This window comes from Petaurus breviceps, unplaced genomic scaffold (assembly GCF_028583685.1).
Source record: "Petaurus breviceps papuanus isolate PSGF00001 unplaced genomic scaffold, PetGlider_PUasm1.0 76, whole genome shotgun sequence".
NCBI lineage: Eukaryota > Metazoa > Chordata > Mammalia > Diprotodontia > Petauridae > Petaurus > Petaurus breviceps.
The window spans coordinates 62,723,518-62,751,040 of record NW_027186473.1 but is presented as its reverse complement, the minus strand read 5'-3'; the positions used below and the strand labels follow the sequence as shown (position 1 = coordinate 62,751,040).

Below are 27,523 nucleotides of genomic sequence, written 5' to 3'. Positions count from 1 at the left end.
GGAGGCCAGGGTTCATAGCCAGTCCTTTTGAGTATATTGGCCTTACCACTGCAGCTTATTGTCTTGAGTAAGTTTCAGGGAAGATCCACTGTAAAAAGAGAATGGCAATCCCTGGTTGGTGATTGAAAGCATAGCTTATAGTTCTAAGGGAGAACTGAGCTCAACAGGGTAGAATCCAATCAACTGTGATTCAAATTCTGCAATCTATTGGAGACGAATTATGGAAAGGAAAGTACTTTGAAACTGAATGCCTTGGGGCCAAAAGCCCTGTGTTCTGATGAAGACCAAGACATCTACTAGCTATATGACTACATGTTTTAATTTAATCTGTCTGAGTCTCATCATTTGAGCCTTATGTGTGAAATGAGGATAAAATTTTGGTGAGGCAGCATGACAGAGTGGAAAGAACATTGAATTCAGAGAAAAGGGATCTGCTTTGTTTAATGGCTATATGAGTGATGGTGGGCACATAACTTGCCCTTTGGGGCCTCACCTATAAATTTCAGCCCTGCAAAAGATTATCAGTAAGGTCCATCCCAACTCTAACGCCTATTTTAATTCAAGAAGATCTATTTAATTTCTAAATGACATGTTCCCATGAAATAAATTCAAGACTAATATTTAGAATTTAGCTAGGTGACATTGCGGATATAATTCTGGGCTTACATTCTGGAAGATCTAAGTTTGAATCTTACTTCCTGACCCTTGTGAGCTGCATTACCATGCAAAGGTCAGTTAAGCTTTCTCAGCCTTAATTTCCTCATCTAGAAAATGAGGATAATAAAAGCACCTGCATCACCAGGTTGCTATGAAGATAAAATAAATAAATGTTAATTAAAGTGCTCATTTAAGTGGTAGCTGTTAGTATTATCATTCACTAATGTATGTTTTAAAATGAGACAATTTGTTGCACAAGTGGCATGGCGGAAGGGCAATACATAGTGGGTGCCACTTACAAGAACATGAATCATGGAGGCCATATGGAATGACCCTGCCTTGTCCCATCTCCATGACTTTGCAGTAGGTGTAAGCATAGGGAACAAATAAAAAGGTACCAGAACAACATCTATCAGAAAAGTGTGTTTGATGACCTCTAACCTAGGAAGGTGATTTTATTTTCTGAAACAACTTCTTTTCTATTCTGTTCAGAGGCATTCATTCAGACCTGTGACATTACATAATCAATAATTATTTATTATTAAAAATTCTATAAAAGTAAGTGTGAGAGACTGCTATGTCCTAGTATTTGGTTTCCTAAATATACAAGACTAATATATGTAAATTAACAAAAACATCTATGTAAATATGCCTTAGATTTACTAGGGAAAAAAACAAGAACTATCTGGCTGCATTAGCATAAGCAAAATCAACCACAACTTGATATTTCCCTGGTTGGCTCTTTAACCCTCTTTTCACTCTACAGCACTCAGCACAGAGCTAAAATTCAAATTAGCTCAAAAAAGACACATGGGTAGGATTGGAAAAAAAAATAAGCATATTGGGTTTTTTTTTTTTTTGGAGTGGTGGTCCAGTGTACACCTTTCCATTTTCAAATTTGTAAAGTGCTTAGGACAGAGTCTGGCACATAGTAGGAACTTAATAAATGCTTGCCCCTTCCCATATTGACTTAGTAATAAGTATAATAACAACAATAATAAAACTGACATTTATATAGGACTTAAAGTTCTCAAAGAATTTTATGTACATACTTTATCACTGTTACAATAACCCTGCGAGGTAAAGTACTACAGGTTTGTAGTTTTTCATTTTATAGAGGAAGAAATAGATCCAGAGAGGTTAATTGACAGTTTGTTTGTCAGACACAGGGAATATCATTTTTCATACAATTCCAAGTCTGCTTCTAATGTTCACTAAGCATATGTCTTTCATGGTCAGAGGCTATATGGGCTTTCTGAAAAAGGTAAACAGGGAAAAAAGCAGTCTTTTCCAAGAGTCCAGAAGTAGTTCAGACAAATGAGAATGCTAGACCCCACACACAAATGGCCCCAGGGATAGGAAGGCCATATTTCTTCAGAGAGAGAATCTTTATAGCTCAGTCCAATTACAATACCTTTATTCACAATTTCAGAATCCTTTTAAGTTTGATTTGCTTCTTGACAAACTTAATGACTAATCACGCTGTTTCCTGATTTTTTTTTTCTCCTTAAACCCTAAATCTTTAGAGATAAATGCTTGATAAATCTTCACATCCTGTTGCTGGCATTAAGATATTTGACCCTTGGAGGATTTCCTTCTGATAACTGCAGTTTCAGAAAAAATAATATAACACCAAACATGTTCAGGGTAACCACATCCAGGAGATGTAAACTTGGCTACTGAGTGTGTAAGTTAGTTCAAACCAAGATTTTTTTTTTCCTCCTCCAGGCAAAGAGAATTCACCTTGTCTTCAGCTTCCAGGCCTGATCATGTAGCACCAGAGGCAGCTGGGAATTTTATGTGAAACACATGGTGAGTCCCAAACTGCCTGCCCATTAAGGACTGGAATGTAAAATCATTTCAACAAAAAAGGGAAACATTGTCTAGTGATTGAATAGATAAGAATACATGGGAATCAAAGAGGAGAGGAGGATTGAGAGCAAAAATTAGTCAAAAGAATCACTCCATTTCCCTTTAACCACAAAGAAAGCAATAGCAAAAACGTGTAACATGTCAAATCCAGGCATTTACAAATAGTGTAACTTCTTTAGGTAATGATGTTATTTTAGGATAGGGGCTATGAGAGCTACCCACCATTCATATATATACATACAGATATATGCATGCACATATATGTATGTATATATGTATATGTGTGTATGTGTGTGTGTGTATATATATACTGATTTGTTGAAGTTGTTTAAAATAGAAAATTGCCCAGGTAAAGAGTGATTTGGTGACAAAGAGTTTGGTAGGTAATAATATTATTATTTTTATAATATAATATAAAATATATTATAATAGGTAATAGATACAGTGTATACTTATAAAGATTTCACCTCTTTTATCCCCCTTGTTCTTTCTTCTGCAACTCTTAAATCCTTGAAAATTTTCCCTATTCTTTTCTAGTTTGCTCTGTTTCCATATCCATAAAGTGATACTGAAAACTTAATTACACCAAGTATCAGACCCTGATCCCAAAAGAAACCTTTTGTATGTTGCCCAGTAGAAGGAAAAAAGAAAAGCAGAGACAGTTTCATTTTTACCTTTGCCCCTAGCCCACTTTCCTTAAAGACAATCTAGTCCAAATTCCTTATTTTATTGATAAGGAAATGGAAGCCAATGGAGATTGAGTTACAGAGGTTGTGTTAGAGTTGAGATTTGATCCCAGGCCTGCGTGACTCTAAGTCTATCATTCTGTCTACTATCAAATGGCTAAAGTGCCTAGTGAAGTATTTCTAAAGATTGCCTCCTTCTTTTTAAATGGATTTCAGAAAATAAATCAATGTTGCAGAGAATAAATCTATATCTGATGGCCAGATTAGGATTGTACTAGAAAAAGGACTGATTAAAAACAGATATAACAAAGAAGAAAGATAAAAGAACATGAGCCATTTAAAAGAAAGCATGAGTTCTAACACATAGTGATGAATACGGAATCTGAACATTAGATCCTTTCCTTTAATGAATGTGAGAAAACTTCTATAATTTAGAACTGAAACAATAACAAGTATTGTTAATACTTCCATCTTTATTATGGTATCCAAAACAATGATTAGAGGGGCAGAAAGCTTTTAAAATGTTCTTGGTGTGGGAGGAGGTTATAGGAAGAAAAAAACATACATATTATACATATATATAGATATATTTAATATATGTGTATAGACATTTTAGACATATATATGTATACACAATGCACATATAGATTCCTTTCACTCCTAGATCTATGATCCAGTGACAAAGTGAAAGAATACTTACCTTACCTTGTAAGAGAAACTGTCAAATCCAGTCTGTGTGATTCACTACAATATACACTCTCAGAAAAAAGATTTAACCTTTTAGGACCTTGATTTCGTCAGCTGTAAATTCAAGAAGCAAGATTAGATGACTTCCAAGATCCCTTTTGAAATCTATAAGACAGTTCATCATTGTCTGAGTGTATACAATGGAGATACACACACACACACACACACACACATATATACAAGCATGCATGCACACACAGAGATATATCTCTGTCTCATTATCTCTATCTCTATGTATCTATCTCTATCTTTCTATCTATATAATGATCTATCTATCTACCTACTTATCTATCCATCCATCCATCCATCCCACCTTGCTGTACTCTTTAGCACTTCTTGGGATTTCTCCATTGTGCCCCTGCAATAGGCATCTCTCTTCCTTTTTTTCTTCCTTTATTTGTTGTCTTCTCTCATTAGAATGAAAGCTTCTTGAGGGCAGTGACTGTTTTTCTTTGTTGTATATGCATCCCTAGCTCACTACACAATGCCTAGGACACAGCAGGTATTTAATAAATCATTGAATGTTGAATATACATGTGCATATATATATATATATATATACATAAGTGTACATGTATGTGTGTGCATATATGCATACATATAAATACACATTTCTTTCCAGCTAAGAAACTTTGATTTTACCTAAAGCTTTAGATACTAAAAGGCTTTAAAAAGGGGTCACATGAGAACAATATTTTTGCTACCAAATGACAGATTACATCAAAATATTGAGCAAAATCCTAAAAGAAAATGCAGTTTAAGATTCTGTCCTAGCAAGGGGCATTATTAACATTGTAGATTATGTCTTCAAGTCTTTATTAACAATATCACTCAATTAAGTTTTTCATTGAGACAAAACAAAATCCTTATTTACTGTGAGGTATAGATAGGGTATGGGTTGAAAGGAACACTTTCAGTCAAAACAAGTATTTCCCTAGAAGGAATGGATATATTAACAATTTACTTTCTTTTTTGCCCTACGGAATATGTCCAAGCTTTGATTTTTCTATTAACTGATCTTTTTATTTCTGTTTAAACAGTTGCAGATAGAATGGGTAGGTCACTTGAGAAGATGAGTAGGAATGAAGACTAGGTAATAAACAGACCTCTGAAAACATTCTATTAAATGACTTTTGTCCTTTTTCTCTGTAAAAGCGAATGATTTGGGGACTGGGAGAAAAGTAGTCCAAGGGAATTGAAATCTCCTATAAGTAAGGAAATGACAGGCAAGCGCCTAGATGTTCTAAATTAATTCAGTTCAGGTCTGTATAATCATGTTCCTGGCTCAGGAAGAATTGATGGCTGTGATTAGTGATCCACACGCTGTGATTAGTGATCCACACACTGTGATTACTGAAGGATCATCAAAAAGGGAGAAGATCCTGCAGGATATCTACAAAATTAGATATATTATCTCTGTTTTTATCCTCCACAAATCTACCAAAAAAAAGTAGAGAATCCAACTTATAAAATTTAGGCCAGTGAACTTCATTTTTATTCCCATTCAAAACCCACAAAACAGGGGCAGCTAGGTGGCACAGTGAATAGAGTACCTGTCCTGGAGTCAGGAGGACTTGAGTTTAAATCTGGTCTCAGACATTTGACACACTTACTAGCTGTGTGACCTTGGGCAAGTCACTTGATCCTAATTGCCTTGCTTCCCCCCCACCAAAACCTCCACAAAAACATTTAAGTAAGCAACTAGTTATATTCCAGGCACTGTGTTAGGTGTTGGGTACACAAAAACAAACACTGAAGCAACCCTTACCCTCCAGGAATGGAGATGCCATTTACCTAAAACATTTTTTTAAATGTAGAATAAATATAAAATGGGAATACCCATATAGTTAAGGATGGTGGGAGGAAAAAAAGTATTAAGAAGAGTATATAAAAGGCAATACTTGAACATTGAAATTTGTCTGGAAAAAAGTGAGAGATTTTTTTGAGGCAAAGTTTAGGAGGCACCACATTCCCGGTATGGGGAAAGGCATAGCGATGGAAAATGTAATGCTGTATATAAGGCATAGAGAGACTGGTTTGGCTAGACCATATGTTGTAGTAAGGAGCATTATACATATAATGCCCCTTATATATACATATGATGCTGGGAAGATGGGTTTGGGCCATGTTATGAAGGACTTAAAAGTCAAACAGAGGAATTCACATTTTATTCTAGAGGCAAAAGAGAATAGATCTGTGCTAAAGGAAAATCATTTTAATGGATTGTATATAGTGGACTGGAGTGGGGAAAGACAAGGCAGGGAGATTAATTTGAAGGACATTTGCAAGAGTTCAGGTAATAAGTGATGATTACCTAGCTACATGAGTGAAGAGAAAGGGACATATGTGCAAGTTATTGTAGAGCTAGAAAGAGCAAGAATTTGCAACAGATTGGATGTTTGGAAAATCATAGCACTTAGGGATAATTTTAAGCAGTTAAAATAGAAAATGTTAAAATGTTAAAAAGTTAAAATGGGAAAATAGAAAATGGTGATTCAATTATATCCTTCCTTTAACAAAGGTAGAGTTAATTTTAAAAAAAAGAAAGAAATTGGTGCGTTGAAAATACTAGAGGATTTGTAAACAAAAGAGCTGACTTTAAATCCTGTTTCTACTACTATATTTATCCTTTGGCAAATCACATTATCTAGGTAGCTAAGTGAAACAGAAGATAGTTTGCCACACCTGGAATCAGGAAGACCTGTGTTTAAATCCGATCTCAGATACTTTCTGGCTTTGTGACCCTGGCCAAGTCACTTACCCCTGTTTACCTCAATTTCCTCATTTGTAAAATGAAGTGGAGAAGGAAATGGCATACCACTCTGGCATCTTTACCAAGAAAACCCAAATTGGGGTTACAAAGAGTCCAACATGACTGAAATGAATGAACAACAGCAAAAATAACATGTGAAGATAAAAGGAGATAATAATTGCAAAGCATTTTGCAAATCTTTAGTTGTTCTATAAATTTCAGCCATCATCATCATCATCTCTCTCACCCTTAGGATCCCTATTTATAAAGTGTGGAAGGGAGTGTGTTAGATAATAATTAAGTTCCTTTGTAGATCTAGACCTAAACCTATGATCTTATTATGAAATTACTTTGCCACGCTATCCAGTGTCAAGCACAGTGTTTGGCACATAGTATGTGTTTACAAAATGTTTGCTGATGGATTTAAGATTCCTAACATAGATATTTCAGTGGACAAATGGAGGTGTCAAGCAGCGTGGCCTTTTGATTAATGTCATCGCTCTACTTCCAAGGGCAGAACACCAAAATTCTATATCAGTTATACCTTCCATTTAAAGTTCCACTTTCTGCTGAGATGCCTTTAAGGAAATGCACTAAAGTAGATGATCAACTCCATGGCTCATTGAAGTGTCGTAAATTGTACTAGATCCAGAGAAGACAGCCATGAGTCTTATCCATTAATTTAATCCTAAAATTACTTTGTGAAAATGGTAGTTTCCTGACAATTGAGAAATGCCAATTGAAAAAATTACATAGGGGGGCGTCTAGGTGGTGCAGTGAGTAGAGTGCTGGCCCTGGAGTCAGGAGGACCTGGGTTCGGATCCAGCCTCAATCACTTAACAAACAAACAAACAAACTAGCTGTGTGATCTTGGGCAAGTTACTTAACCCCAATTGCCCTCCAAAAAAAAATTTACATAGGTCATGACAAGAAGTGTTAGCTTTCAGGAAGAGTTACATTTCACTCAGCCTTCCAGTCTAAGGCTGAGCTGTTTCTATTGAATAATTTTGGGTCTTCTCTAATTTCTAGTGCTATTGATGGAAGACCACCAAGGTTGAGGGGAGAAGAATTAATGTAAAATATTTTAGTCTTTAGTATTGTTCTGAATTCAACCTTTAATTCTATTAATTAATCCCACTCCCTCAATTTTTATACTGATCCTAATCAGGTTTCTTTGCAGATTGCCTAACAACAGGGTTCTAGCAAGTTCTTCATTCAAACATGTTTTAGGCATTTATGTAATTTCCTAAGAAAGAGAAGATGAACAAACATGTAACATGTTCATAGTTAAGATAATGTTACAGGTGTAGAATACTAACCCATGTCTTTTTTATCATTGTGGATAATAGGGGTGTATGTGTGTGTGTGTGTGTGTGTATTAGAGACAGAAACAGATTGTGAAGACAGCAGAGACAGACACAGACAGGAAGACAAAGAAATCATGATTATACAACTTCCACTCTCCTTCCTTCATTTGAAATCAACATTTATCCTTCCCATGTATGTGTGCATGTGTGTGTGCCTATGTGGTATGTGATACAGCATGAGCATCTGAGAGGATAACAAAACTCTCTTCTATTTGTCACAAACTCATTTCAATTCTTCTCTTTCTCTTCACATTTGGACTTCTTGAGGATAAGGAACATCTCTATTCCTCTTCCCTCCACCCCCTTTTTAATTATTTCTGTGTGTGTCTGTGTGTCTGTCTCTGTACGTGTCTTTCTCTCTGTGTGTGTCTGTGTGTGTGTACTTGTGCATAGACATACATACATTCTCCTTTGCCATTTAGTAGATACAGTTCACACTTGAAAATTCTGAGAGAAAAACAGAAGAAAAGCTAGGCAGGAAGATGATTGGTAGTGACTATCTCAATAGAATAGTATTTATTCTAGTTTTCTTTTCATTTTCTTTTCTTACTGTGCTAAGATGATAGCATGCTAAGGTCCTGCATCTTTAAATGCATTGGCAAATGGCCTGAGAGAGTAAAATATTTCATAGGGTTAGGGCTAAGCCAAATGCAGATAGAAGATACCATATTTTAATATTGGGATCAATATTCCATTTTATCCCTTGAATTCAATTTGGAGCCCAGCCAGTAAGGAATTAATGAAAACTACTTTTCCACTAGGAGGGTATGGCAGATGGTGGGAATGGGCTAGAAATTTATTCTTGAGCACCCTCTAGTGCCCAGAAGGGATATGGAAGCCTACTAGAAAATTACTTGTTGATCTCAGCAAATTGAACTCCCTTGCTGGATAATTAACATAGTGACAAACTGTGTACTTTATGGTTAAGAAAATCAGAATTTTTATTTAAAATCATCACACGGGGTTTTTTTGTATACATAATCATTTAATATCAAAAAGTATTGGCTTAACTAAGAAGCAAAACATTCTCCTTTGTTCTCATTCACATCATAAACTATTTTAAATCAGAACACCTGGTTTTAAATTCTGACTTTTCTGCTTCCTGTCTATGTGATCTTGGGCAAATCACTTCAACTGAGTGGCCTTGACCAATTTTCTTAACCTTTGTGGGATTCAGTTTCACGATTATAAAATGAAATGTTGTGTTAGATAGTCCATGAGCCTTTTTATAATTCTAGACATATGAAATTATCACATCAAATATAAATCATAGAAACTATAAAACTACATTTTGGAGCTTCAGTTTCCTCATCTACAAATTAAGGAGATGATCTAAACTATCTCTAAGGTGAAATCTATTTATAATCTTATGATATGTATGTGCAGTATAATTACCCCGCACCCCCATACACCAAGGATATGTTCTCTGTTTATTTACCTTCATGTGTTTGTCATTCATAATAATTATCCTTCGTTTGGTAAAGAATGATATCCTGCTGAAAGTTGTTGAGAGGTTTCCCAAAAATTCCATTTATAATATTTCTTCATAAGTATAAAAACAATTCTTTCAGGAAAGAAATAATCTTAATCTCCCCCACCCTCTACTTCACTAATTCTTTCTTCATATCTGTTTTGAGATACACTTTGTATTGATTCCAATTTGACTTTTTATACCTATATTATATTTCATAAATATAATGTTAATTTCATTGACAATTAGTATGAATTTGCTGCTTATCAAATCTTGGTTTTGTTTTAAAATGTATTTTCATTTTAAAATACAGTAATTTAAATTGCTAATATATCTATATCTTTCTATCTATAGATAGGAAAAATAATTTAAGTACAGATAGGTAGAAATAGGAAATTTCCCAGGTTCATGAATTATAGGTCTAGGATGAGATTTTCCACAAAATAACTGAAGGGGGGTCTACAGAAAGGATATTATTTGCCCTAGACCTGAGGTTTCATTGTAGCTGAAAGTCAGGGAAACAGATTAAAAAATATGAAACCCAATAAGCATGGTAGTGAACATTTTTTCAAGAAATCTAGAATCAAGGTAATATCAAATGTGAGATTTGTTCAAAGGAGATAAAATAGTTAGAAAGAAAAGGATAGGAAGAGTAGGATTTCTCCTCTGCAGTTAGCACACAGAAAAAGGACTAATCCATAAAATCTATATTATCTGTAAACTTTTTTTTCTTTTAATATTTGTCATTAGCGCTTTTTTTTCCTTTCCATACCTGTCATCACATGTCTCCATGGAATATTTTCTCTGTAATGCTTTGGAGTAAGCAACCTCTAAAATATTATTCCAGAACCACAGGTACCTTCTTATTTGGAGAAAAATGACTGCAACATATAGGAGAAGAGGGATAAATCTAAGTTATTACTTCTTTAGGAGGTAGGTGTATATACATTTTAAGGATTCCAAGGAAAGTTATAGTAGAAAAGGAACCACAGATGTAACAGTGACCTGGACTTGGAATTTATAGGTACAGAAATAAGAATGGAAACATGGGGGCAGGGAAAGCCAATGGAGAAGTAGGAAGAACTACTTCTTCCCTGGGCCCAAATCCGTAGTATGACAGAAAGCTAAATGATCTTCTCAAGACCTCCATCCATGAACTGAAGAACCTGTGTGAGACTGTTTACCTGCAGGAAAGTCTAGAGGCAATAGGAAATGACTTTTTAAAAATCAAATTGACCAAAGGTTTATCTATTTTTTTTTATAAAACCAGCTTAGTTTTAATTATTAGTTTAAAAATTTTCTTACTCTCAATTTCATTATTTTCTCCTTTGATTTTCAGAATTTCTAATTTGTATTTAATTGGGGATTTTTTTCTTTGTATTTTTCTAACTTTTTTTAATTGCATATCCAATTCATTAATCTTCTCTTTATTTTATTCATGTAAGCATTTAGAGATTTAAAATTTCACTAAAGTACTGCTTTTGCTGCATCCCATAAATTTTAGTATGTTGTCTCATTTATTCTCGTTGATGAAATTATTGATTGTTTCTACAATTTTTTGTTTGATCCACTCATTCTTTGGAATTAAATTATTTAATTTCAAATTAGTTTTTAGCCTGTCTTTCCAGAGCCCTTTATTACACGTAATTTCTATTGCATATGATCTAAAAATGATACTTCAATATTTTTGCCTTTCTGCATTGGTTTGTGAACTTTTTATGCCCAATATATGGTCTATTTTTGTGTAAGTACCTCGTACCAAAGAGAAAAAGGCATATTTTTTTCTATCCACATTTCATGTTCTCAGAAGTCTATTGTATCTAACTTTTATAAAGTTCTCTTCATGTCCTTAACTTCTTTCTTGTTTATTTTGCAGTTAGAATTATCTAATTCAAAGAAGGGGAGATTGAGATCTTCCACTAGTATGTGGTTTTGCTATTTGTTTCTTCCTGTAATTCACTTAACATCTTCTCTAAGAATTCAGATGCTATATAACTTGGTGCATATTTGTTTAGTATTGATATTATTTCAATGTGTATGGTATCATTTTGCAAAATGTAGTTTCCTTCCTAAAGTATTTTAATTAGATCAATTTTTGCTTTTGTTTATCTGAAATCAGGATGACTATCATTGCTTTTTTTAAATTTCAGCTAAAGCATAATATATTCTACTCCAGCCTTTTACCTTTGCTCTCTATATATCTCTCTTCTTCAAATATATTTCTTGTAAACATAATATTGTAGGATTATGGATTTTAATCCACTATGTTATCCACTTCCATTCTGTGGGAGAGTACATCCCATTCACATTCACAGTTATGATTACTTGGTTTTTCCCTCTTATTTACACACTATTTATACTTTTCTTTCTCCTTTTACCCTGTCCCTCCTCACCAGAGTTTTTCTTCTGACCATCACCTCCCTCAATCTGCCCTCCCTGCTATCAGTCTCCTTCCTCCTACCTTTTATCCTTTTTTCCACCTTTTCCTTCCTACTTTCCTATAGGGCAAGATAAATTTCCTTACCTATTAACTGTGCATATTATTCCCTCTTTGTGTCAAATCTAATGAGAGTAAATTTCAAACAATGCTCACACACACCATTTCTTTCCCTCTACTATAATAGGTCTTTTACACCTCTTCAAGTGATGTAATTGACCCTACTCTGCCTCTTCCTTTTTTATTCTCTCAATAGAATCTTTTTTCTCATCCCTTAACTTTTTTATATCACCACATCAAAGTCAACTTATACCATTACCCTCTGTTTTCTGAACTCCTTCTAATACAGATAAAGTTCTTTAGTAAAAAGTATCTTCTCATGCAGGGAAAACAGTTTAAATCTTATGGAATAACATTTTTTTTCTTTCCTGTTTACCTTTTTATGCTTCTCTTTAGTCTTGTGTTTGAAGATCAAATTTTCTGTTCAGCTCTGGTCTTTTCATCAAGAAAGTTTGGAAGTCCCCTTGATTCTTGGTTGTCATCCAAGCTCCTTTGCCTTCCAGAATATCATATTTCACAAGGCCTCCAATCATTTAATTTAGAAGCTGCTAAATCCTGTATACTCCTGACTGTGGCTCTTTGATATTTAAATTGTTTATTTAAATCTGGCTGCTTGGAGCATTTTTTCCTTGACCTGATAATTGTGGAATTTGGCTACAATAATTCTGGAATTTTCATTTTGGGATCTCTTACACCAGGTTCTTAGTGGATTGTTTCAATGACTATTTTACCCTCTGGTTCTATGATATCGTGGCAGTTTCCTTGATATTTTCTTGAAAGTGCTCTCAAGGATCTTTTTTTTTTAATGGATTTTTAGGTAGCCCAATAATTCTTAAATTCTCTCTCCTGAATCTGTTTTCTAGGTTAGTTATTTTTCCAATAAAGTAACATTTTCTTTTATTTTTTCATTCTTTTAACATTTTTTTCTTTTTTAAATTAAAATATGAATATTTTATTATTTTCCCAATTATATGTAAAAAACACAATTTTTAACATTCTTTTTTTAAATTGAGTTGTAAATTTTCTCTTCTTCCTTTATCTCTCCCTCCTTGAGATTGCAAGCAATTTGATATAGAAATACATATATAATCATGTAAAACGTGTTTACATATTTGTGGTGCTGTAAAAGAAAACATGGACAAAAAAAGAAGAAAAAAAGTGAAAAATAGTATGCTTCGATCTGCATGCAGTCTCCATCAGTTCTTTCTCTGGAGGTAGATAGCATTTTTTTATAATGAGTCCTTTGAAATTGTCTTGGATCATTTGTATTACTGAGGATAGGTAAGCCATTCACAGTTGATCATTATACAATATTGCTGTTACTGTGTACAATGTTCTCCTGATTCTGCTCACTTCACTCTGCATTGGCTCATGTAAGTCATTCCAGATTTTCCTGAAATCATCCTGCTCGTCATTTCTTATGGCACAATAGTACTGTGTTATAATCATACTTGTTCAGTCATTTCCCGATTGCTGGGCATCCCCTCAATGTCCAATTATTTGGGGTGCCTCATTTCAAAGCACTTAAGACTTTTACTCCTGGGTATCTCAAAATACCTCATGTCCAGTACTTTTTCTCACATCTTATGAATGGGCATTGGTTAGGATTGGGTAGGAGGAGGGTAACAATAAGTAAATCATGTTGTGTTAGATATAAAAGGAAATTTAGAAATCATTCAATCCCCTCATTTCACAAATAAGGAAACCAAGTTTCAGGAACCCTAAATATGTGCCTCTGATAGCTTACTAGCAACAGTTAAACAGGTCCCCTGACTCCCAGTATTTCCACTGTGTTATAAATTAATTAAAAGAATTGCTTGGTGAGACCCCCAGTAATTGAAACCTTCTTTAAAATTTGCATTTTAAACTGATTACTGTCTTCTAACTAAACACCAATCTCCCTGCCCTCGTCTCTTAGGGCTTGTGTGGATAGGTTGATTTTCATGGTAGGAGGCAACCTGCAAATCCATGAGATCATAGATCCATTTGAGTCTTGGTTAAATTCTTAGGACTCATATATTAGACTTTTTGAGTGGAGGCAACTCCCCCCCCCTCCCCATTTCTCCTTCATTAGGATATTAAGAATTCACAGCTTCCTAAATTAGGTCACCATATGGAATAAATTATTCCAGTGACATGATAACCTGGTTATCTCTTCCACAGTGTCAACTGGATATGCATCAAGTGGAAATCCCAGGACAGTGAGGGGTACCAAGGGGAAGAAGGGAGGAGGAGGGAGTTAGCAGAGTCTAGGCTAGCATCAAGCTAAAGCCCCATATTTTCTATTTGAGGTTCTGCTGATAAACCTGCCTTGAATAAATGGCACTTCTCTTGAGAGACAGTCCCTGCCCTTCCCTTGGATTATTTCATTTATCTTTATTACATTCCTGTTAGGAAGGTGGGATGTGGAGGGGGCAAGAAGAGGTGGTATTAGTGTATCCTGTTGTTGTTGTTGTTATTGTTCAGTCATGTCCCACTCTTCATGATATGGTTTTCTTGGCAAAGATACTGAAGTGGTTTGCCATTTCCTTTTCCAGCTCATTTTACAAATGAGGAAACTGAGGTAAATAGGATTAAGTGAGTTGCCCAGGGTCACACAGCTAGGAAGTATCTGGAGCTGGATTTGAACTCCCAAAGATGAGTCTTTCTGATTTCAAGTTTTGTGTTCGACCCACTTTGCTGCCTAACAGCCCCCATTAATGTATCCTACAAAAGTGATTAAAAGAATTATGCTTAAAGTTCCACCACTTATGTGAGATAGAGCTGGGTCTATATTCAAAGGGAAAGGAAGGGAATAAGCATTTATGTAGTGCCTACTATGTTCCAGGCACTGTAGTAAGTTCATTGTAAACATCATCTCATTTGATCCTCGCAACATCCCTGGAAAATGGATGCTGTTATCATCCCCATTTCACAGTTGAGGAAATTGAGATAAATGGGTTAAGTGGTTTTACCAGGATCACATACCTAGTAAATGTCTGTGATTGGATTTGAATTTAGATCTTCCTAACTCTAGGCCTCCACCCAAGTATCTCCTTGTTCTGACTCCTCCTTAGACTAGACTCCCCTATATCTTCGCTTTGATCCTACTTTTGCCACTTTAACTACCTGTATTCCTTGGAAGAGTCTCATATCCCTTCTGCATCTCAGTAAAATGAGTGGGTTGGATTAACTGGCCTCACTTCCCATTTGCATTGTACCTATCCATTTTATATGTGCATAGTTATTTGAATTCTGTATCCTCCCTTTAAAATATATGATCCTTGAGGGCAAGGTCTGTTTTTTGCCTTTGTACCTCCAGGGCTTAATACAGTACCTTAGGAGACACTTAATAAAAGCTTGTCCATTCATTGATTAATTTCATCCTTAAATCTTTTATCTTATGTTGAGTTTCTAGGACAGTGTTGCTGTTGTTCAGTCGGTTTTAAGTTGTGTCTCTTTGTCACCCTGTTTGGCTTTTTCTTGGCAGATACTGGAGTGATTTAGCATTTCCTTTGTGTAATAGTAATGAAATTTAAAGATCCCCCTGTATTGGCTTGGTTTTTGGTTTGATTGTGTTAAAACCCAGAGCTTGTGAATCCCACTTGTGGGATGGACTTGTTGACGAGAAAAGAGAGAGCTGAACTGGGAGGAGCTGGTGACATAAATTTAGAGAGACACAAGAAAAGAGAGAGGCAAAAGAACTTTTTGGAAACAGCATCTTGGAGGCAGAGAGAGATGGAGAGGATTGCTGAGGGCCACTTAGAATTGCCCAGGACTTTTGAGAGCTGCCACCCAGAGCTGCCAAGGACTGAGGACACATGGCTGTATGATGGTACTTTGTCTGTCTGTTTTGTTGTTGTTTTGTCAGATTTGTCCACTGGTGAAAGCCAGCCCTGTTGTTTCAGAGGTCTTGGAACCTTGCTGTTGTTTCAGAGCTCCTGAGACTGTTCTGCAGACAGAGAGTGAATTCTGTCCACTGGTGAAGGACAGTCCTGTTGTTGCAGAGGCCTTGGAACCTTGCTGTTGGTTCAGAAGCCCTGAAGAAGGATTTTCTTGTTGTATATTTACAGAAATCCTGGAAGGGTGTTTTGCTGATGTTTTCAGGGGTCCTAGGACTGTTCTGCCGACAGAGAATGAATTAATGATGACACTGGCAATGTATCTTGTGGCTTTGCTAAGTTTTGTCTCCCCAGGAACAAAGATTGCTGAGAACTTGCCTTGTGTCAAGATGAAGAAAAGACCTTCATTTGGGTATTAAATGTTGTGCTTAAGCTTGTTGTGACTCTGAGGTAGATTCAATTGTGATCCAAGGGTGGGGAACTTTTGACCTTTTTTGTGATCTGTGATTGAGCAAATGAATGTACTTTACTTATGATTGGAAACTAATCTCCATTTCAGAACAGGGGCTTTGTGATGGACTAAATGAATGTACGGCCTAGGGGTGGAGTAGCATTTAGAAGAGGGAGTTTGTGACTGATTAAATGAATGTAGGATCCAGGGGTAGGGTAGTACTTGGAGATTATTGAATTACACTTAGTAAATGCTATATTTTGAATTATGCTATACAGTGATTCTCTCTGTTCTTAATTTGTCACTGAATAAAATGGAGAGGACCTATGCTCGTATTTTGAACCTTGGGAAGTTGCCTTTCCTTTGCTTGGCATTATACTTTGCCAACTCATTTTACAGATAAGGAAAATGAGGCAAACAGGGTGAAGTGACTTGCCAAGGGTCACCCAGGTAGTAAGTGTCTGGGGCTACATTTGAACTCAAGATGAGGCTGCATGACTCCAGCTCCCAGGCTCTGTGCAGTATGGTGCCACCTAGCTGCACTTTGAAGACAGTAATGCAAACAAATCACCAAGAGTCGAACTTTAAGAAGTCAAAGCATAAACAAGATTTTTCAGCTACACACCTGTAGCAGTATGTGGATGTGGATAAAATCATGGCTCCCTATGCCTCAGTTTCTCCAGTTGTAATATGGAATGGTGTTCCCCCCATATGAGATTTGTTTCAAAAAAGTTATCTGTCAAATCTTTCAAATGCCTCAGTGGTCAGATGTAATCCCTTGCAACTATTCTTCAGCCCCAGTATTCCATAACTTTTTGTCCCCAGCTCTCCTCAACAGAGGGGCAGAAGGAACCAGGACCTGTTAACACACCTGTGCCAGAGTTATATAATTTCCCTTTTGAAGCTTTCTGGGACAGTGTGCCAAGCATTCTGCATTTGTAGGTCTGACCTGAAGGAAATGCCCAAAACAATCATACAGAGCCTTAAACACAGCAGGGACGTTGATGATTAATCTTTGCTCCTCAAGGACGTTGATGGTGGATTTCTGACAACACCCAGGCTGGATTCTGACCACTAAGATTATCATGGTTTGTGCTCCCAATCGAGGTTGGAGATGCCACTCCATGAATCTTTTAGAAGATTCAATGCTGTCTTCCCTATTGGGAGGCAGTCACCAGCTGGTTAATAAACACTTCTATCAAATATAATTGGCTTTGATGTCCTGTTTCTCGGATGTCCACTACATAATCACAATAGCTCAGAGTCCCAAATTCCCAACATTCAAGTGAAAGTTTGACTCTCTGCTCCAATTTTAATTTTTGCTTCTTTATAGCTGTTAAGGTTTAAGGTCAGGGAACCACGAAACATTGATGTTTAAGGTTTAGGAGTGCAGGAGACCCCAAAATACCAACATGTTGTCTCCTGCCAAATAAATTTGACTCAAGTCTTCTCTCAGCCAAAGTAAAGCAAAGTTAATTAAAAGTTCCCCATAATGGGTAGATTCTTAAGGAGTCTAGGTATCTGTGACACTTGTATTGGACAAGCATAACAGAATAATCTGACAGAGTGAATCTGTGCTAGATAATTCCCTTCATGGAGGCAAAATGGAGCTTATATACAGAAAGACTTCTTTGAACATTTTTTAAAAATTATGCATGATGTCTCATAGAGTCAATAGCTTCCATTTGACCAATTTTAATTTTTAACAAATTATTTTCTTGAGTTAGCTTTTGTGCCTCCTTTTCCATTCAGCCAATTCTACTTTTAAAGCCCACCCACCCCCCAGTGGATATATATATATATATTTTTTATTTGTCCAACTCTGTTTTAAGGAGGGGTTTTTTTGCCTTTTTTTCAAATCTGTTGTCTCTTTTTCCTCCCATAATTCTCCTTCATAACTATTTTCCCCCAGGCCCCATTTTTCTTCTACCTCATACTTAGGTTTTAAGATCCTTTTTGAGATTTTTCAAGAGAACTTTTTGGGCATAAAACAAAGTTATATTTCCCTTTGAGGCTTCACATGTAGGTATTTTGACATTGTCCTTCTGTAATGCCAAGCAAAGGCAACTTCCCAAGGTTCAAAATAGGAGCATAGGTGTTCTCCATTTTATTCAGTGACAAATTAAGAACAGAGAGAATCAAAATATAGCATAATTCAAAATACAGCATTTACCAAGTGTGATTAAATAATCTCAAAGTACTACCCCACCCCTGGACATTACATTCATTTAATCAATCCCAAAGACCTTCTTCTAAGTACTACTCCACCCCTAGGCTGTACATTCATTTAGTCCATCATAAAGCCCCTCTTCTCAAATGGAGATTAGTTTCCAATCATAAGTAAAGTACATTCATTTGTTTAATCACAGAGCACAAAAAAGTCAAAAGTTCCCCACCCTTGGATCACAATTGAATCTACCCCTGAGTCACAACAAGCTTAAGCACAGCATTTAATACCCAAATGGAGGTCTTTTCTTCATCTTGACACAAGGCATGTTCTCAGCAATCTTTGTTCCTGGGGAGACAAAGCTTAGCAAGGCCACAAGATACATTGTCAGTGTCTTCATTAATTCATTCTCTGTCTGCAGAAGAGTCCTAGGACCCCTGAAAACATCAGCAAAACACCCTTCCAGGATTTCTGTAAATATACAACAAGAAAATCCTTCTTCAGGGCTTCTGAACCAACAGCAAGGTTCCAAGGCCTCTGCAACAACAGGACTGTCCTTCACCAGTGGACAGAATTCACTCTCTGTCTGCAGAACAGTCTCAGGAGCTCTGAAACAACAGCAAGGTTCCAAGACCTCTGAAACAACAGGGCTGGCTTTCACCAGTGGACAAATCTGACAAAACAACAACAAAACAGACAGACAAAGTACCATCATACAGCCATGTGTCCTCAGTCCTTGGCAGCTCTGGGTGGCAGCTCTCAAAAGTCCTGGGCAATTCTAAGTGGCCCTCAGCAATCCTCTCCATCTCTCTCTGCCTCCAAGATGCTGTTTCCAAAAAGTTCTTTTGCCTCTCTCTTTTCTTGTGTCTCTCTAAATTTATGTCACCAGCTCCTCCCAGTTCACCTCTCTCTTTTCTCTTCAACAAGTCCATCCCACAAGTGGGATTCACAAGCTCTGGGTTTTAACACAATCAAACCAAAAACTAAGCCAGTACAGGGGGATCCTTAAATTCTCTTTCTATTACACATTCTGAATTTGTATTTTGATCTTCCCTGTCACCATAGTTGTTTCTTACTCATTTTTCAGTTTATTTTTTGACTTTTAAAGTTGAGTTCTGCACTTGGGCCACAGTGGGCACTATCCCAGTCTTCTTATGCTGAGAGCCAGGGCCCTGACCATTGGCTTTCCATGCTGTGGCCTCAGATGCTTTTGGATTGCCCATTGCACTAGGGGCAGCCCAACTTAGTAATGCTTGTTGTGCCAGGGTTCCAGGGCTGGCAAGTTACCTTCCGTGATGGAGCTTAAGGCCTCACTGCTGGCCTATTGAGTCAGGACTGAGAGACTTGGCTGTTGATCTGTGCTGTGGTTGAAATTCCCTACGTGGCCTACCCAGACACTCTCTGTAATGGTCTGAGTTACCTTTTTACCCCAGGCAGATAGACCTTTCCTGGAGTCCTCAGTTTTCTTGGACTGGAAAATGGTTTCACTCCATCTTTTGGCAAGTTCTGTTGCTCCAGAATCCATTTAGAAGCTTCACTTATCATTATTTCTGAAGGAAACTGGGGAGAGCTCAGGCAATTTCCTGACTTCTCTCTGCCATTTTGTTTTGGCTCTGCTCCTCCCCCTTCCCCAGAAAATGACTTTTGAATTGCCTTCCAGTCCTCTAGGCAAACCCAATGTATGGGACTTTAATACATTGCTTTTCAATCCAAGAAATGATCCAAAATTTTCAAAACTTTTAACTTACAGTGGCCTTTCAGGTTGTAAAGAGTTTTTCTATAACATGAAAAAGATGAAAACCACTCATCATTGTTCACTTCCATCCTTTGCTTCTTACATGTTCATTTCTCAGAAGCCTCATCAGAATACAGAGATAACTCCTGGGCTCCCATGGGCCATATCAGCAGAAGCAGAAACTCAAGCAGAGCCTTCAGATTTTGAAAGGCTTTGAGCAGGGTTGAAGAGGTGAACCCTATGTCTGCCATCTGATCACTGGCCCAGTCACCTTGAGAGAGGTTGATCATCAGAAAAAAATGGCAACCAGGTGATGCATGTTTCCTCATAAATGTGGTCCACTCAGGCATAAAGCAAATGCAAACTGAATCAATGGGGTGAGCATCCAATGATATTTCATGCCAACAAAATTCCAACTCTTTTGAAGTAATGAAGAACTCATTTTGGAAATAAAGGGGTTATGTACGACAAGTGATTAACTACATTACTTATAGTATAAATGATTTTTAACTCTTTTTGTGAAAATCTCTCTTCATAAAATGATTCAAAACATCTGTCTGACATCTCTAATTCATTGGGACTTCTTATTGAGTCATATATTATTTTGATTTTTTGAAAAACTACATGGCTGCTATTACAGATGGCAAGTGGCTCTTTCTCCTTCTGCTCCTACCTCCTAAAGCAGTTATGAAGGTTACAATCATTAAAAAACAAATTTTCACATTTTTTAATGTATAGTATGAAATTGTTCTATTTCAATGCATTTACTACAACTATTTTAGATGCTTTAAATATTATTTTAGAACATATATCCTGTTAAAATTATATTTAATACTATAAAATGTAATTTGGAAAAGCCTTAAAAAACACAAGATCTCATACAATGTTGCATAAATAGCCTGAAATTTGCAAGTAAGCATTTTGAAAGAAAAACAAAATGGAATTGGGCTTTGTCAGCCTGAGGTATGGAGGGTGTTATTAAGTTTGTTCCAGAGGTGGCTAGGTGGTTCAGTGAACAGAGCACTGGCCTTGGAGTCAGGAAGACCTGAGTTCAAATTTGACCTCAGACACTTAACATTTACTAACCTTGTGACCTTGGGCAAGTCACTTAACCCCAATTTCCCTGCTTCCCCCCCTCCAACAAGAAAAACAAAAATAAGTTTTCTCTGATAACATTCATATGCAGAATGTCAAATAATTACTTGCATTATTGGGTTCCAATTTCATCTCCACTAATAATTTCTAATTGACCTTAGAAATGATGTCTATTGCCTAGAGCACTGAGATTAAGTTATTTACCCACAGTCACACAACCAGTTTGTGCCAGAGGCAAGACATGAACCTAGGCTTTTCTGGTTCTGATGCCATTCCTCTCTCCATTGTACCACACTCCTTTTCAGTATTTGTATACACAGGATTCCAGAAGCTTTAGTAGACTTTTGAGTTATTAAAAATTGACATTACTTTTGGCTCACCTTGTCAATAGAAAAATAGATGGATAGATAGACTGACAATGTATATATATAATTATTTTTACATTTAACCCATTAGTTCCCCCAAAGCTTCATTAGGTCCAGAGATGAACTTTGAATTCTCTAATTCTATGTCAACACAATTTCCAAGTGGTAAATATGATGCTACAGTAAGAGGACTGGATTTGAAGTGGGAGGACTTGGGGTGCAAGTCCCATCTCTGCCACTTTATACTTATGTGACTGAGAAATCATTAAGAATCTGAGAATTACAATTTCCTTAGGGATGAAATGAGGGGGTTGTGCAGAATGATTTCTTAGGTCACTTCTGTATTTTTCTTACACTATGAGTAAACAATCAATTTAAAAAACTTACCTGAAGGGAAATGATTTTATATCTAGTAGTTGTTCAGTGAATGGATATTTGTTGATTTTTTTTTCATTTGAATTGAACTTGAACTGGTGGCAGACTCTTGTGTCTATCTTCCAAAAACCATTCTAGCCAAGGGTTAAGAGATTTATCACCAGTAGTTTGACAAATGACTGAAGAAATGTTGAGGTCACTGCAGTTCATGAAAAAATTAAGACCATTTACAAAGAGATTTCTCTTCTTCCCACTTCCTCATTTCACATGACTCAGACATCTCCTTTTGTTATACTAGGATCCAAGATTCTTACTTCCAAGTCTGTGCCTTAGTTTTTTCCACATATTCAGCAAAAGCACTTGACGTGGTTCTTCATAACTATAGAGAATTTTATAGGCATCAAGGATAGGAGAGGGCCACGCTAGTAAGGAAATGAAATAATCAAGGTCTCTGATTTCAGTTTAGTTGGAATATTGAGTATGTTAAATAAAGGGAAGTAATGTGAAATCAAAGGTGAAAAGATAGATTAATGATAATAAGAGGAGGGAGAGAGATGAAAGAAGGAAGAAAAAAGAAGGAAAAGAGGGAAGGAGGGAAAGATAGAAAGCAAGAGACAGAAAAAGAGAAATAGAACAGAAATAAAAAGGATAGAAAAAATGAATTGTATTTTGATAGTACAAATAAGATCTTTCAACTTGCATTATACCATGAGTTTATCAGGATTTGAGAGGGGAAAGGAACTCAAGCATCACTTGTTTCATTAACTATATAAGGTCAAAAAGAGTGCCATTAAGTCATCATTCCTTAAATTTTTCACTTTCATTACTAAAATTCTCAAGTTTCCAGGTGGAAGGTGAGGTGGGTTAAATGGCTACATAATTCATTCTCATAGAAAATTTCACTGGAGATTTAACATCATAGAGCTACTGTATCTGACAAATATGTTTGAAACTGACTCCCTATGCTATCAAAATCTAATTTCATTCCTTTGTTTTTCTCTTGGGAAAAGTTCAAACAAGAAGCACCATAAGGGTTTTGAACTTAAAGCAACCATCCTAGGCTAAGAATTGGGAGGCAGAAGGGGATGTAGAGGAAGAAAGCACATGATTATCATCAGAGGCATGGCAACTAGTAGAGCCAGGTCTGTGTTAGAAGTCACCATTATGTTTTACTTAGTGTTTAGTGCCTCTCAGATGTTATGTGAGGTGTGACATGTAGGGAAGTACTGTAACTGGATAGATGCCAATTTCCTGGGATTTTCATCAGCATCAGATATAAAGGAAATTCAATATCTCATTGAATATTTAAAAATTTCTGACTGATAACTGGCCCAGATGTGTGTGTTCAAAGTGAGTTCTGCCAATAATTAAATACCATTCATTCTTTCTTTTAAAAAATGAGCACCAAAAATACTACATTTTAGAGGTACTTCTATAAAAAGAAAATTTTGGAATGAGAATGGAAGCAAATTTCTACAGATAATATTTTCTCTATTTGTTTTTTTGCTTTGTTTTGTTTAGGATCTTTTATTTTGGCATGGACTTCTACTTAGTGATGGGAAGTCAGCATTAGTAAGTAGAAATATGTTTCATGTGCTTCTAAAGTGTTAAATTGTCATCTATCAAATACCCTTGGCCTACAAAGATAACAATGAATACTACAGAAATTGGAGGAATTAGTGGGGGGAGAAATGACTTGAACATAGAAAATGAAAAGGACAGAGAAATCTGGGGCAAGTGGAGATACACTTAACAAAATGACATTTTCCATGCACTGTAATTAGTTTCCATTGTTGAGTGAAATTAAATATGATAGTTTATGGTGCTAGGATTAGATAATGAAAATTTTCTTTATTAGGTAAGCAAAAGGTCTTTTATTCTCAAAAGTGGTCCTATGTATTTCTTCATGTCTTTTAACAAGAGGAGCATACTGTTTCCAGTAACTATTAGCCTTTTTCCTTTTGGGGGGTAAAAAGGTCATATAAAATCTGTACTTTCTGGTGACAGTATGCTTATTCCATGGCCTTAAATCTATTTTATGAGTACCTTTTTTTTTTTGCATTTACTATTCTTTGCACATTCTTGAAAACTTTACTTCCCTTGGTATTGTTGACTGATTTATGACTAGGAGAATAAGGGAGCTTCTGGTACTGTAAATTAAATCTGTATTTGTTTTTAGCTTCCTAAAATAAGGTACAGTTTTAAAATCCCCACAAGATACACGTTCCTGGAAAGTGGCCACATACTTTACATATCACATAGGTTATAAGCTAGAAAAATGGCTTTATTTTAAGGCACTCTTTAAGTGCTTGGGTTATAAATTAGTTATACATTGATAACCGAGTTGAAAAGTAATACTTGGTAGGAAATTCACTATTCTTTTTCATTTTTTAAAAAGAAATTTCTGGTGGTTAAAAGTCACATCCTTCTCTTTATAGACTATCTATTTGACTCAGAAACCACATAAACTTTTATTTTGAAAGATTTCCCGGTCAAATTGAATTGAGTGAGACATGGAAATAGAATTCCATAACTAAAGACCACCTCCTGACAACAAGTTCTGGTATGCCTCCTTTCTAGCATGAAATATGTGTAATGTAGAAGGATCTCTGCTATTACCAAACAATTTTCAGAGACAATGAATGATTTCCCCTGTAGTCTGAGGCATTAAGCTTTATACTAAAATATAATTTCTAGCTACTTAAAGTGGCTAGAGATATGACTAACCACAAGGCAGATTGGGACATCCCGGATGCAGTATATTTTTTTATAATCAGATTGTTTCATTGTATCAAAATATATTTTAAAAATGTTTAGGGAAGGGGGTTCTTTTAAGGATTTGGATGTGTTGAAAAGTCTTTTTAAAGCTCACTAGAATTACACAACAGGCTGTTTTTCCTGGTAATTGTTCTGAGGTATTCATAATGAAATCAGATTCCAAAACTGAAGTTTCCATAGCAACAAGGGGAATAAAATTATAGAGGCTCCATGCTTCAGTGGTCCCAAGTTCTTGATCAAACTCCTTCTCATTAGGTCTTGGGAACTGCGTACTTGGTTCAGAAATGAAGTGCTATTTTTAAAAAAGTATATGTTTAGTTTTGATTACTTGCTATGAGTGAATTATTGCCTTTCTGCTTTAGCAACCCACCTTGATTACATTCTATACCAATATTACTCCTTTCTGGCACTGTATCTTTCTTCACATCTCTCTTCAAAAACGTCTCTCTTCAAAAATTCTAATGTCTTTCTTTTTCACTAATTATTTCTTTAAAGGTCCTGCTTGCCACCTCCTCCAAGAAGCCCTAATAATTCAACTTTTCTTCATTCTGAGGACTTCTTAAATTTATTTCACATGAGTTTGATAGGTGTTTATCCTCCACAAACTAGATTTGCTGAAACCTTGTAATTATCTTTTCCTTATTTCATGATAAAGTGATATTGAGGTCATTCTTGCTTGAATGAACAAAAATGATTCACATCAATCTTCCTTCATATTCTATCTCTGTTTTCCCCTAAAACCTTTCTCATCTTTCTTTCTCTTCTCTCCACCTCACTTTCCCTACTCTCAAATTTAAGTAACTAATAAGAAAGTAGGCATTTTAGGGCTAATGAGGGAAATCATTTAACCTCTTTTTCTCACCCCACGTCCCATTTGTAATGTAGAGAGAAAATATTTTAGAATTTAAGAGACCTTAGATTTCATCTAGTTTACTCCATACCTACAGCATTATGTCTTTAATATTCTCTAATAGTGGTCTTTCTGAAGATTACTAGCGCACTTCCAATAATATCCTACAAGGAGTATGTTAGCTCTTCAAACAGTCTATTTCATTTATGGTCTAATTATTAGGAAAAACTTTGCTATATTTGGTAAAAAGAGGCAGCATAGTAGAGTACAGCTGGCTTCAGTCAGGACAACCTGAGTTCAATTCTTGTCCCTGTCACAAACTGATTGTGTGACCCTGGATAAATCAATGGTCCCCAGGCAAATCTCTCCATTTATAAACTGCAGAACAATCATTGATATTAAGTAGAGCTCCCTCACTTTGAGTTCTTCATACTAGAGACGTCTGACATGCTGTGAGTGGGGCCAAACCAGATTAAAATGAAGTTGGGAAATATTACCAAAAAAAATTAAAATGCAATAAAGCATAGATAGCATTACATTTTAAAACTTAGCCAATAAGGGGCTCACAGATATCATTATGTATGTTTTAGTTCTCCCCCCTCTCTATTTTTGTTTGGTACTATTGCCCTTCTAAACCAATGAAAACAAAATTCTGGACCCCCAACTCTTTCAAATCAAATCAAAATAGAAAAAGCTCCCAATATATACAGCTATAACCTAATGCCCACATGTTTTAGGAAAGAACAAATTCATTCTTAGGATCACAAATTGTTATTGTCCTTTAAACATTTGTTTGGATCCACAGTTATTTTCCCCTTGCCCCATATTGATTGAAGATTTCTGGCCCAAATCAGGACAGCTAGTTGAAGGAGAGAGGGAATTATGGTGGTGACTATTTTGGAGATAGGCAGAATATTCAAATGCTCCCTTCTGTTTTCTTGCTCTTAATCCCCCAAGTCATCTAGATGAGATGATGGTTATTTCTTGGGAATAACCTTGCAAGCAAAGATCAAGAGCTTTCATTTGATAAGAGGGATAGTGGGGCACTTCAAGACTCATTGAAAGAGATTGATGTGTGAATTAGGGCCTATCAGTGGGCTCCTGAACTTCGAGCCTGGCTGAAATAGGGAAGACCAAGTCTTTAAGAAGAAAATGCAGGAAATATTTTATGGTTAAAAAACACTTGAAGGGACAGTTCTGTTTTGTTTTGTTTTCTATAATATGTCTAATCTGATTATTATACTCATCTTGGGTAAACTTTTGGTGCTGGGTAGTGCTGGGACAATGTGTTCTAAAGAAGGCTTAACAATTCTCAGATGAATGAATTTTTAAAAAGCTCCCTTTGTGTTACTCTCCACTGGAAGTTTTCAAACTTCCCTGTGATGCATTCAGCTTGCCTTATCCAAAGTAAATATGTGCCTTGGAGAATGGAATTTTCTTGCATCAAAAATATGCACCTTTATCCACAGTGATATTGAAAAGTCATTAGGGAAGTGAGTGACCTAAAATTGCAGATAGGCTCTGCATGTATCGAAAGAGACAAAGTCCGTATGCAGCTTATGTTCTTTATTGGCATACTTAGCATGAAAGGTCTCTATCAATATTACCTATCAAATTTCCATACTGTGAGGAATCTGGGAGAGGACATGCAGGAGAGTTTCAGAAGGGCATGAATTTCTTATGAGCATCAACAGCACTAGATTGCAAAAGTATAGATTCTCAGCACAGGGTGATAGTGCAGAGGTCACCCAGACCTGTGGTGTTCAAACTCAAATTGAATCAGAGGATTCATATATATATATATATATATATATATATATATATATATATATATATA

At 36.1% G+C, this 27,523-nt stretch overlaps 1 long non-coding RNA gene across 1 annotated transcript in view; it reads left to right on the top strand.

Moving 5' to 3' along the window:
* LOC138174857 (uncharacterized) overlaps nucleotides 1-27,523 on the top strand; it is a 155,588-nt gene that overhangs the window by 70,775 nt on the left and 57,290 nt on the right. Inside the window, exon 2 of the long non-coding RNA XR_011171834.1 lies at nucleotides 2,386-2,469. This is a non-coding gene — a long non-coding RNA (uncharacterized lncRNA). The remainder of the gene's footprint in view (nucleotides 1-2,385; nucleotides 2,470-27,523) is intronic.